This window comes from Suricata suricatta, chromosome 7 (assembly GCF_006229205.1).
Source record: "Suricata suricatta isolate VVHF042 chromosome 7, meerkat_22Aug2017_6uvM2_HiC, whole genome shotgun sequence".
Classification (NCBI taxonomy): domain Eukaryota; kingdom Metazoa; phylum Chordata; class Mammalia; order Carnivora; family Herpestidae; genus Suricata; species Suricata suricatta.
Genome location: NC_043706.1, coordinates 136,033,680 through 136,047,244, shown reverse-complemented (window position 1 = coordinate 136,047,244; position 13,565 = coordinate 136,033,680).

Genomic DNA, 13,565 nt, shown 5'->3' with positions numbered 1-13,565 from the left:
CCAGCAGGCTCACACACGACAGGAAGTATGCAGCCCCATATTAATCCAGGCTTTCTGATGCTTTGACATCTGATTCTTGCTGACCCTGAGGGACTGCCCTTTTGTACGCAAACCAGCCAGTCCAGTGCCCAAGCCCCAACCACCTCCTCTATCTGGCTGTCACACTCTGGGCCACTTTCCACCTGCCCTATCCCAGGTGCCAGACCTAGACCTAGACCCAGGTGCCAGTCACTAGGAAGAGCCCTTATATCCAGAGCCCACTGAAATTATTCAAACTTGTCAATGCCAAGTCTGCTACCCTGCCTCACCCATTCCTTCTCTCAGAAACCACAATGAAGGGTCTCACCTGAATTTTCCGCCCCTGACAGACCCTGGTGCTTCCCTGTGTGGCCCTAAGGGATGAGCTCTGCCTCCTGATTTCAGGGAACTGAACATGTGAACAGAGGTGACAAGGTATTTGCAGATGAGCCTCCACATATGTCATCCACGAGCTTGGAGTTTGCCCTATGGACCACATGGGGAGCCAGTGGAGGGTTGAAGAAGGGAGGGACATGGTCAGATTTGTATTCTAGGAAAGCCACTCAGGCTGTAACTTGGAGACTGGATTAGAAAGAATCAGATTAAGATAGGAAGGGACCACTAGGAGGTTGCCATTGTGGTTGAGGCAAAAGGTGATATTGGGGGTTGAATTGTGTTCCCTGAAAAGTTAAGTCCTAACCTATGGTCCTAACCTGTGACTCTGACCTTATTTGGAAGTGGGGATATTTGCAGATATAATCAAAAGGATTAGGCCATTGGAATGGGCCCTAATCTGATCTGACTGGGGTCCTTAAAAGAAGAGGAAAACGCCATGTGAAGACACAGACACACAGGGAGAAGTCCACGAGACGACAGAGGCAGGGACTGGAGTGATGCTCCTGTGGGCTGAGGAGCACCAAGCACTGCCACCATCACCAGAAGCTGGGAAGGGAAGGCAGGGCTCCACCCAGAGTCCCAGAGGGAGCATGGCCTTGCTGGCACCTTGAGTTTGGACTTCCAGTCTCCAGAACCAAGAATATAAACTTTTGTGGTGTTAGGCTGCTGAATCTGTGGCACTAAGCAGCCCTAAGAAGTGGATACAAGTGGTTGACTTTGGCAGTGGGAGTGGGGTGTGGGCACAGAGAAGGGAGGACAGATGGCAATTATTTTTGAAGTTGGAAGAACTCGGCGGCTGAGCACCTGGGAGGGTGAGGGAGGCACGCAGGACATGCCAGGGGCCAGGTTTGGGCTGCGCAAGTACTCTATGGGCTCCCGTTCCTTGTTTGAGCCACAGTTAGTCTCTGCCAGACCTCGTTAGGTTGGCCAAGCCGTGGTGTTCCTGACCTATTCTATTCACTGGTATCGCCCTGTGGCAATTATGCAGGGGAAATGTGGGGGACTGTCACTGCTTTGTCTGCCCTGTGGTCAGCCTGCTCTGATTTCCATGCGGTGAGCCATTCCACTCTACTCCTGGTCCCTGTCCCTTGAAGGGGGGCACCTCTTTGCCTGTAGTAGGGGTGGGTACATAGCTCCAGCATAGCAGGTCCCCAGAGTTCTTTTGCTCCTGTGACTGGTTCAGGACTGAGCACAGTCCCTGTAGACCTCATGACGCTGTGTTCCAGGACTTAGTAGATGTGAAGGAGGGAGCCCTCCTAGTCTCTATCATGGGTCCACTGCCCTGGGAGGACATAAACCTGGAGCCCTCAGTGACTGTTTTGTTACTCTGAGGGCTGATTCTGAGTGTGATGTCAACCTGGAGGCAAGCAGAGCTGAGCGATGGAGAGAGAGGGTGAAAAATCAAGTCCTTAAGACATGAACTGAGCCCTTGGATCCAGCCGGTCTGATGCTGGGTTATCCCTGCGAAGCAATAAATCCTCTTGTTTTGCTTAAGCTATTTTGACTTGGGCCTCCGTCACGGACTCATGGACTTCCCTTGCTGTAACTGCTGATTCGCTGGACAGAGGCACCGTGACTTCCAGGGGATATGGCTTTTGGTTCCTTTTCCAGCCCTGGAGTTGTGTTTTGCAGAGTTAACCTTCAAGGCGGGAAGGTTAACCAGAGAAATTGGCTGAAATCATGTTCACCTTTTGAAGGCCTAGTTTCTCCCTGACAGTTTTCTGCTACTCCACACATCTACTTTCTCTTGTTTTCAACTTATGAATACTGAATGGGCAAATGGAGGTGCATACAATGAATGTCCTTGACAGTCGCTGGGTGGGGTGAGTGCAGGGCCAGCACCCCAGTGCCTGAGTACTCTGGGTAGTAGTTTTTCACTCTGCAGCAGCCTCTGAGAGGTGGGGTCTTCCATGGGCCCTGGTGGGGAAGGCCCAGCGCCCTAGTAGGGCTTCTACTCACTAGGGAAGAGGACAAGTTGTTGGTAGGAATGAATGTATTGGGGTAACTACAAAGGTTCTTGACAAACTGTTCTCAGGAGGCACGCGGTGCCAAGGGGCAGGAAGGCCCTATCTCCTCTCCTCACCGTCTTCAGAGGTAATCACACACAAAGGGTGAGAAGCCTCAGGCCTTAGTTACTTCGGCTCACAGGTTTAGAATGTTCTTTTTTTTCTTTTTCCAAACACATTTCCTCTTAAATTCCCTTGAAGTCCTCCTAAGTCAGGCAGTGGGATGTGTACAACCCTAAATAGGCTTTTGCTCTGCAAAGGAAACCAGCTCCTGATAGTAAGCCTAAAATAGACCCAACCCAGGAAATCCTGAACTGATTTTCCTGCCTGCATTCTTACACTGCAAAGTTCCCGGCTCCCTAAAAATGTGGATGGACTTAAGCTTCACATCCTAACAACCCTGTCTTCAGGCCGGAACTGTTCAGGGGGAACCTAATCCAGGGGAAGGGGAGCTTGCTGGTGCCGCCCAGGGGTGGACCCGGGACCCAGGCCATCTGATGGGACATTGTAGCAGCTGTGAGTTTTCAGGGGACACACATTTGGGGAATGTCCTCTGTTGATTTCGCGTTTCATCCCACTGTGTGTGTGCGTGTGTGCACGCGTGCACGTGCATTTGCTTTGATTGTCATTATTCTATCATTACTTTTTGGAAATTTGGCCAGCGTGTTTTTTTGATTAATAGATTTTATTTTTTAGAGCAGTGTTTGGTTCATAGCAAAATTGAGCAGAAGGTAGAGAGAATCTCATATCCCCGCCCCACCGCCAGCCCCTGCTCTCACAGCCTCCACTATCAACATCCCTCATCAAGGGGTACACTTGTTACAACCTACCCTGACCACTAACACATCATTCTTACCCAAAGTCTACAGTTCACATTAGAATTCGCTCTTGGTATTGTACACTCCATGGTTTGGACAAATGTATAATGACATATTATCTATCATTATACTATCATGCTAGGTAGTTTCACAGGCCTAAAATTCCTTAGGCTTCCACTAATTCATCCCTCCTCCCTGATCTTTGTACTCTTGCCACACTTTTACCTCGTCCAGAATGTCACATAGTTGGAACCACATAGGATGCAGCCTTTTCAGATGGGTTTCAGTTACTTAGAAATATGCTCTTAACAGTCCTAAGAGGAAAATACACTGCAATCCAGGCCTAAACAAAAAAATCCCAAATACAAAATCTAACAGCACACCTAAAGGAACTAGAAGAACAACAACAAAGAAACCCCAAACCCAGAAGAAGAAGAGAAATAATAAAGATCAGGGCAGAAATAAACAATACAGAATCCAAAAAAACAGTAGAACAGATCAGTGAAACTAAGAGTTGGTTTTTTGAAAAAATAAAATTGATTAAAAAATGATAAAATATTGACAAGCCAGACTTGTCAAAAAGAAATGAGAGAAAACCCAAATACATAAAATCATGTATGAAAATGCACTTATCACCTCTAATCTCTCAGAAATAAAAGCAATTATCAGAGAGTACTTTGAAAATTTATATGCCAACAAACTGGATAACCTGGAAAGGTTCCCAAACACCCACACACTACCTAAGAAATAGAAAATTTGAACAGACTCATAATTCGTGAAGAAATTGAATCAGTTATCAAAAATCTCCCAACAAATAAGAGTCCTGGACCAGATTGCTTCCCTGGGGAATTCTACCAGACATTTAAAACAGAGTTAATAGCTATCCTTCTCAAGCTGTTCCAAAAAATACAAATGGAAGGAAAACTTCTGGACTCTGGAAGCCAGCATTACCTTGATTCCCAAACCAGACAGAGACCCCACAATTAACGAGAATTACAGGCTACTGGCCTTCATCCCTGATGAAGATGGATGCAAAAATTCTCAACAAGATACTAGCAAATTGAATTCAAAAACATATAAAAAGAATTATTCACCATGACCAAGTGGGATTTATTCCTGGGTTGCAGGACTGGTTCAATATTCACAAATCAATCAATATATCACATTAATAAAAGAAAGGATAAGAATTGTATGATCCTGTCAATAGATGCAGAAAAAGCATCTGACAAAATACAACATCCTTTCTTAATAAAAACCCTCAAGAAAGTTGGGATAGAAGGAACATCATAAAGTGCCGGAGTCCAGCTCCAGCAGGTCCAGGGCTCCCTGAAGGATGGACGGTGTTGGCGAAAGGGAGCGAGAAAGCCTCAGCTTCTTTCTGCTCACCGGGCAGGCATCTCCGCACTGACCAGAGAGTCAGCTTTTTTTATGGAAAAAATGTCTGGGGTACAAAAAAGAAGTGGCAATTGCTTAGACAATAATATCTGAAAACAAATTTTTTGGTATGTAAAAATGTCCCAGAACATAGATTGGTAGAAGACTCATGCATAACCTTTACCAATAGTGATTGAATAGGTGATTAGATGTTTATCATATGGGGAAGGAAGGGATCTTTAGCATTCAAATACAAGGCAATGCTTTTTAGCATAGCAAAGGCAAAAGTTAGTTCTTTTGTGAGCAGGGGTTAATAGCCTGTTTTCAAGGGGAAAAAAAACAGGTTTTCTCAGGAAATGTAACATTTGCTCCTATAATCATAAAAGAAGAAACTCCTATAACAAGTTTTTTCACAAGGTACAATTCACATATTTTTAGCATAAGAAGGCAAGTCACTCCTGATATCAGTCAGTCAGGCGCCTAGGGGGTAGATGCTCAAGCAGAAGTTGAGTGGGGGTTGAGTGGGTGTAGATGCGGTTGCCACCTGATGGTAGGAGGCCTTGCTAACCTGCCTTACTTCAGAAATGGCTCCCAGCAATAAAGGCCATATATGAAAAGCCCACAGCTAATATCATCCTCAGTTGGGAAAAACTGAGAGCTTTCCCCCTGAAATCAGGAACACAACAGGGATGTCCACTCTCACCACTGTTGTTTAACATAGTGTTGGAAGTCCTAGCATCAGCAATCGGACAACAAAATGAAATAAAAGGCATCAAAGTTGGCAAAAAAGAAGTCAAACTTTCACTTTTCATCGACAACATGATATTCTCCATGGAAAACCCAAAAGACTCCACCAAAAGACTGCTAGAACTGATTTATGAATTCAGCAAAGTCACATAAATTGGTTGTATTTTTATACACCAATAGTGAAGCAACAAAAAGAGAAATCAAGAAACTGACTCTATTCACAATTGCACAAAGGACCATAAAATATCTAGGGATAAACCTAACCAAAGATGTAAAATATCTGGGTGCTGGAAACTACAGAAGACACAAGGAAATGGAAAACCTTCCGTGCTCATGGATTGGAAGAATAAATATTGTTAAAATGTCAATACTACCCAAAGCAATCTACACATTCAATGCAGTCCCAATCAAAATTGCACCAGCATTCTTCTCAAAGCTAGAATAAACAATCCTAAAATTTGTATGGAACCACAAAATACCCCGAATAGCCAAAGTAATATTGAAGAAGAAAACCAAAGCAGCAGGCATCAAAATCCCAGATTATAGCCTCTACTACAAAGCTGTCATCATTAAGACAGAATGGTATTGGCATAAAAACAGACACATAGACCAATGGAATAGAATAGAGAACCCAAAATCAGACCCACAAATGTACGGCCAACTAACCTTAGATAAACCAAGAAAGAGTATCCAATGGAAAAAAGACAGTCTCTTTAGCAGATGGTGCTGGGAGAACTGGACAGAAACATGCAAAAGAATGAAACTTGACCACTCTTATACCATATATACAAATAAACTAAAAATGGATGAAAGACCTAAATGTGAGACAGGAAATCATCAAAACCCTAGAGGAAAAGCAGACAAAAACCTCTTTGACCTCAGCTGCAGCAATTTCTTACTCAACACATCTCCAAAGGTAATGGAATTAAAAGTAAAAATGAACTACTGGGACCTCATCAAGGTAAAAACTTTTGCACTGCAAAAGAAACAATCAACAAAACTAAAAGGCAACCAACAGAATGGAAAAAGATATTTGCAAACAACATATCAGATAAAGGGCTAGTATCCAAAATCTACAAAGAACTCACCAAACTCCATACTCAAAAAAACAAATAATCCAGTGAAGAAATGGGCAGAAGACATGAATAGACACTTTTCCAAAGAAGACATCCAGATGGCCAAGAGACACATGAAAAGATGCTCAATGTCACTCACCATCAGGGAAACACAAATCAAAGCCACATGGAGATACCACCTCACACCAGTCAGAGTGGCTAAAATGAACAAAGAAACTATAGATGCTGGAGAGGATGTGGAGAAACGGGAACCCTCTTGCACTGTTGTTGATGAGAATGCAAACTGGTGCAACTCTGGAAAAGTTTAGAGGCTCCTCAAAAAGTTAAAAATAAGACTACCCTATGACCCAGCAATGGCACTACTAGAATTTACCCAAAGGATACAGGAGTGTTGATGCATAGAGGCACATGTACCCCAATGTTTATAGCAGCACTTTCAACAATAGCCAAATTATGGAAAGAGGTTAAATGTCCATCAACTGATGGATGGATAAAGATGTGCTTTATATATACAATGGAATACTACTTGGCAATGAGAAAGAATGGAATCATGCCATTTGCAGCAATGTGGATGGACCTGGAGGGTAATATGCTGAGTGAAATAAGTCAGAGAAAGACAGATATCCTACGTTTTCACTCCTGTGGATCTTGAGAAACTTAACAGAAGACCATGGGACAAGGGAAGGGGAAAAAAGCAGGTAAGGAGAGGGAGGGAGGGAAACCATAAAAAGCTCTAAAATACAGAGAACAAACTGAGGGTTGACAGGGAGGTGAGGGAGAGGGGGAAATGGGTAACGGGCACTGAGGAGGGCACTTGCTGGGATGAGCATTGGCTGTTGTATGTAAGCCAATTTGACAATAAGTTATATAAAAAAGATGCCAAAAAATATGCCCTTAAGATTCTTCCATATCTTTTTATCGGTTCACAGCTCATTTCTTTTTAGTGCTAAATAATATTCCAATGACTGGATGCACCACACTTGATGTATCCTGTCACCTGCTGTAGAATATTTTGGTTGCTTCCAAGTTTTGGGCAGTTATGAATAAAGCTGTTATAAATCTCTCTGTGCAGGTTCTTGTGTGAATATATGTTTTCAGTTCATTTTGGGTAAATACCAAGGAGCATGACTGCCTGATCTTATGGGAAGAGTATGTTCGGTTTTACAAGAAATGGCCAAACTCTCCTCTGAGGCAGCTGCGCCATTTTGCTCCCCCACCAGCAATGAATGAGCTGTTGTCGATGTTTGGGATTTGGGCTGTTCTAACAGGTATGTAGGGGCCAGTGCGCTTTCTAATGACATTTTGGGCAGTTTTTCAAGTTCTGACTTTGGATGCTGTAATTTAATATCGTGAATAAAAGAAAAGTGTAAGAGAACCAAGTCCTATGTTTATCATTCATTTACTGGTCAAATAATGTTTCTGAAAGCTACTACAGGCCAGGCACTGGGAATTCCTAGATGGAGGATGCTCTTCTTGCCCTCAAGGAGCTCACAGTTGAGTGGGAGAGAATGACCAGATTGGAGGGACCATTAACACATGGTGGCAGGAGGGTGCCATGCTCCTGTGCAGGAAGCCTCAAATGGGGGCTCTAATTCAGAGAGAAGGGGAGGTGGACAGGGCGGGCCTGGAGGGGAGGTGGCCCATGAGCATCTGATAAGAGCTTAGAGGTTAGAGGTCACTATTTCAGGGCCACTGGAGTTTTGGGTTTGAGGATGAGGAAGTAGGGATTCTAAAAAGATGGGGATACAACTGGGCTTGATTCTGGGGAGGACCACTGGCTGGTGTGCCAGCAAGGGGAAGGCAGATAGGAGGGGGTGGTGAGGAGGGAAGGGACCATGAGGTGTAAAGGGTGGAGTCTTAGGTCCCCAAGGCCAGTCCTTTCCTTTCCATTCTGCAAATGTTTGGATCCACAAGTCTCTGCCTAGGGATACCTCTGTTCTCCTGGTGGATTACCCAAAATCTAGGTTTAGGGACAAGTTTTACCTCTCCTCTCCCGCTCTCAAAAATAAATACTTAGAGAAGGAGAGAGAGAGAGAGAGAGAGAGACAGAGACAGACAGACACAAGGGAAGGGCAGACAGAGAGAGTAAGACACAGAATCCCAGGCAGGCCCCAGGCTCTGAGTGTCAGCACACCGCCTGAGGCAGAGCTGGAACTCACAGACCGTGAGATCATGACCTGAGCCAAAGTCGGACGCTTAACCAACTGAGCCACCCGGGTGCCCCTTGACCTCTTCTCTTTAATCCTCAGAGCTGAAACCACCTGTGCTGACAAAGGAATTCTAGAAAGCTGATTTCAGGTTACTGATTCTCCTGTCCTTTACTCCTGCTTCAGTGGAAGGTCAAGTCATGAAATGGCCATGAACAGGTGGTAGGAGTCAGGAGGGGTGGGGAGGGGTGGGGGGGGCCCACAAGCGCTATCACTGCCTTTGAGTCCCTGACAGGTGACCATCAAGTTAGCAGCCCTCTCCCTGTCCCCCATAACTGCAGTGTCTCCTTGGCATCCCCGTGAGAGTCCGTACACAGTTCCCTTATTGGGAGGTGATGATGATGATGAAGCTTCATTCTGCTTTAGAAACTGGGAGCCAACCATTTATTTTTACTCCCTCACTGTCTTCTGTTTTTTCTTTTCAAATTTATTTTTTAAGGGACTCAAATTAGCAATATTTGCACACCATTAAGCCCAAGCAATTATGACTGCCCTAAAAATCCATAAGTGGGAAAAACGTAAGATCTTCCCTGCAAACACAGGATATTGGTATTTCTCAAACTCGCCTGAGTCAGGAGGGAAATTATGCGTTGATGGGTCTTTGGAATCTAGAGCCAAGAATGTCAAGGCAAATACAGCAAATACAGCTTCTGAAGGACAGGCACCAGGGGGAGTGCACCTGCTGCTGCAGGGTTGAGTTTCCTCTAAATTGAGATCCTTCATCCATTCAAAAAACACTGAGCCCCTACTATGTGCCAGGCATTGCTCCAGGCACAAGAATACAGTCGTGTGCAAGACAGAGTCCCCGTTTGTCATGGGACTCGTGTTATTTGCAGAAGCAGAACATAAAAACTTCAGCATTGCATATAATGCTGGGAAGCAAAAACTGCTATGAAAAAACTTAAAAGCAAGGGAAGAGGCTGGGGGTTGAGGGAGTGTGGGAGTGTTTTAGAGACAGCAATTTGAGCTGAGAGAGGGAGTCATGTGATGCCTGGGAATGAAGTTCTCGGGGTGCTAGCTGAGGGGCCTGTAGGTCTATGAGGACAAACCTGTGTGTGGTGCGGGGAGAGACACGTGCATGTCTGGGGAAAGAGGCTGGCATGTGATCGAGGAGGAGAGGCCTCTGTATGTGAGAAGAGGTGTGTGCGCAGGCGCAGGAAAGGCCACAGTAGCCAGAAGGAGCCCAGAGGTGGGAAGAAAGTCGGGGGGCTGGTTTCATGCCTGTGTTGGCCCCTCATACCACTAAGGGAGAAACTCCATGTGGCCAGGGACCGAGTACCTGTTTTTGAACAAATGTCAGAGTCACAAACCAGGTTATTAAAAAAGCTAAGTTTTGAGAACTACTTAATTCCCAACTCTGCTTCCACAGCTAAAAACAAGTTAGTCCAGGTAAACTCCGTTTAAGCCAGGGCTTTCATTGGTCAAGTCAGAATTCCCACTTTCTCTCAATCTGCAGGCTTCTTCAGACTCTGTGTGGTGTGTGTCACAGTTTTCTTGGGGTACAAGCCTCTGGCTCTGCTCAGGGCCTCTGCAGAGACGGGACTCTGCTCAAGGCATCTTCGGCATCTACATCAGCTGCAGAGAGGCCAAGCCTCATGGCATGTGGCTTATTCTGCACATGGCAATCCCCTCCGGCCACAGGCAGGGTCACTGCCACCCTAGGGTGCTGCCACATTGTAAACATTACAGATCTGTGTATTCACCCAGAGAACGTAGTGGTGTGTGGCAGTAATGTGCGGTCTTCTTACAAAAGCCGGTCTATTATGAAATTTCCCCAATAGATGGACATATTGGGTCTTGAGGCCCCTACCCTCATTGGTGCTTCGGTGCTCCCCTGAGTCCGGGCACAGGGCACTTCCAGCTGCTCCTTCCTGCGCATCTGGGGCCTGGGAGTGAGGAGGAGCTCTCTCTGCTTTTACCCCTCTCCTGTGACTCCCACTGGCCACTTTTATGCTGGTTCGCAGACTCCTTACACCTGACTTCCTCATGCTGTCTCAGACTTGCTTGACCCGAAAAGTGAGGCCCCAGTGCTCTTGGCCTTCAGGTTCCCTCAGAAGCCACGGAGGGCGGCACGCTTCCCTCACCAAGACCCCCGCAAGCAGGAGTGGGAGGAGCCCCCACGCTCCAGTCCTCCCTTCGCCCCACACCATTCTCAACCCTTCTTCCTGTGCTGGAAAAAAAATGGCCGGATCTTCCCAAATCTTTGTTTAAACTCAACTCAGTTGGTCTTTTCTCTTCGAGTCATTGTTCGGGCCTGACCTCATAATAGTCTCTGTGGGTGCTCCAGCATGAGAACTGACTTCTTCCTTCTGAGCTGTCCCAGGACCCCTTGGATGGGCCTGGCCTCAATGAGGGAGGGTGGTTGGCACCACAAAGAAGTGAGAGGAAAACACCTTATTTCCATCCTACAGGTCATCTTTGAACTTGCTGTAAGTTCTTCTAGGAATGAATGGTGCACAGATACACCTAACTTGTAAGTCCTGCTCACCTGGAACTTGAGGACAGGCTCTTCATGATTAGACAACTCAGCAAAGCAGTGGATGCCTTGATGAAAAAAAGAAAAGAAAGAGAAGAGAAGAGAAGAGGAGATCTGCTCCTTCCTTAGAAAAAGCACTGGTCTCCTATGTGGGTCTAGGTGGCTCCGCCTCCCTCCCGGCAGGTGAAGGGTGCTGAGAAATGAGTTTAGGGATCCTTCTTAGGACAGATCCCACCTGACAATGAACCAATAAGGAGGTGTTTGCCAGCTCCTTCCTTTTGATAATATGGAATTTAAAAGTAGATCAGCTAGAGTAGCTGGAGGTCACACATGATTTCTCACAAACGTAGAGTCCTTCAGTCCAGAGGAAGTACCAAGTCACAGGGAACCGGACACCTCCAGAGGTGACTGGTTCATATGACGAGGTCCCTAGTTTGCATGCTATATAAGACAGGTGCACGTTTTCAGTTACCTTCTATCATGCTCTTGGATAGATTTTACTGAAGAGTTCATTTTTATCCAGATCTTGGGACAATGACTATGGAAGGCAAGGCACCCTAAGATTTCAGTAAGATAACAGAGCCTCAACACAGCTGGTCTGAAGCTACTGTTTAGGGACACGGAGAGCCTCATCTGGTATCTCCAGGAGAACAATGGGTTTCGATAATCCTTGGTGGCCTTTGAATCTTCCTGTTCTCATTATACCAAGAAATTGTGTTTCTAGTGCAGCTTCCAGACTGGCCTAACAAATTATATTTCAATACTCAGGCTAGATGTCAATCAGACAACACAGTGCCACCAACAGATGTTTGCTGACCAGATTTCTCAAAAAAGGACGTTAAGGAGAACCTTTGCATAATGTCATCTCCTTTGTAGCTTTCCAGAGTGTTGCCTATGTCAAGAAAACCTTTTTAAAAGGCTTTACAAGATACTATTTTTTTCACCATGATGGTCAATGTCAGCTAGACACACCTCAAAGCACAACACATGTTTTGATTTAGGATATTAACAAAAAAAGAAATTCTCAAGCCTGAGGGAGTTGTCCTTGTTTGGTAAAGGTGGAGAGAGCTGTGGAATCATCTAGGATTTCTGCTAGGAAATCACCTCAGCTAAAATTCCTGAAGGCTCTAAAGAAAAAGGAAAAGGTAGTTTTCAAGAGATGCCTTAAAGGCATCGCAAAGGAGAATTTACCTATTTTGAATCTCTGGAAACTGAGAGCATGAGGATTTCTTTCAGTTGTTTTGTCTATTCCTCATGGAGGTTTTAACGAAATCTGAGTTCCATCAGTCTCTTAAGATGGATTTGCTATTTGGAAGTGAGGTAGAATTAGCAGCAAGTGGGGAGTCCACTCTCTCGGGGTCCCAGCGCTCCAAGGGTCAGAGAGCCAGGCTCAGGATTCAACACTTAGAGAAGTTTGGGGTATTTAGACCCTAGGGCTGGCATTAGTACTATTTCAGGTAAGTTATGGATTATTTGCTGGATGGACCTAGGTTCTAAAGATCATTTAAGATGTTTGTTTCCGTGAAAAAATATATTCCAAATTCCAAGCCATCTGGTGGAATATAATCTATTAGTAAAAAGGATACAAAATATATTACTATATGAAAAGTGACAGGTACAAACATTTAATAGTCTGAACTATATCTGAGTGTATGGCGTACACTTTCATAAGCATATGCCATACACTCATCTCTCTCAGTTCTTGACACAGTCAGCCTTGTTTGTGATACGAAAGGGAGCTACAGCCCTTGTCACTCGGCATCTCGTCACATCCATCAGCTCGGCTAATGCTTATCTGGAGCCCATGCACTGACGTTCGCATCAGCCCTGTGACGTGCACGGTGCTGTGCTAGGTGCTGGCAGCAGGGAACTCAGGTGAGCGGGTCTGCCCTTCCAGCATTCAAATTCTTGTAGATGGGAGTTAGAGCGTTAGATGATATCTTGACCCTCATTTTCTGTGTGACCCTGGATGAGTCATTTAATGTGTCCTGCTCTGTCAAATGGAGAAAATAATACCGTTTGTCCGCCTATTTGATTGAATCGCCCATGTGTATCTGTTTCTAAACAAAAATGTGATTTTAGCAAAGTGGCCTATACATATTTATTTTATTATTTATTTCAAGGCCTCTTTTACTAAAGAGATATTACCCGGAAATAATTATTATAATAGACGAGTATATGACATATGCTTTCTATGATATGGAAAGTGGTACACATTATTCAGTGACTAACCCTGTGTCATGTGGCCAAAAATACTTGTTAATGGAACTGGTTCATAGATTTTTATTAAATGAATTATTTTTTTTGAGAGAGAGAGTATGTGCGCACACGAGCATGAGTAGGAAAGGGGCAGAGGGAGAGAAAGAGACTCTTAAGCAGGCTCCACCCTAGCATTCAGACCTTCATGGGGCTCAATCTCATGAACTGTGAGATCACGACGTGAGCTG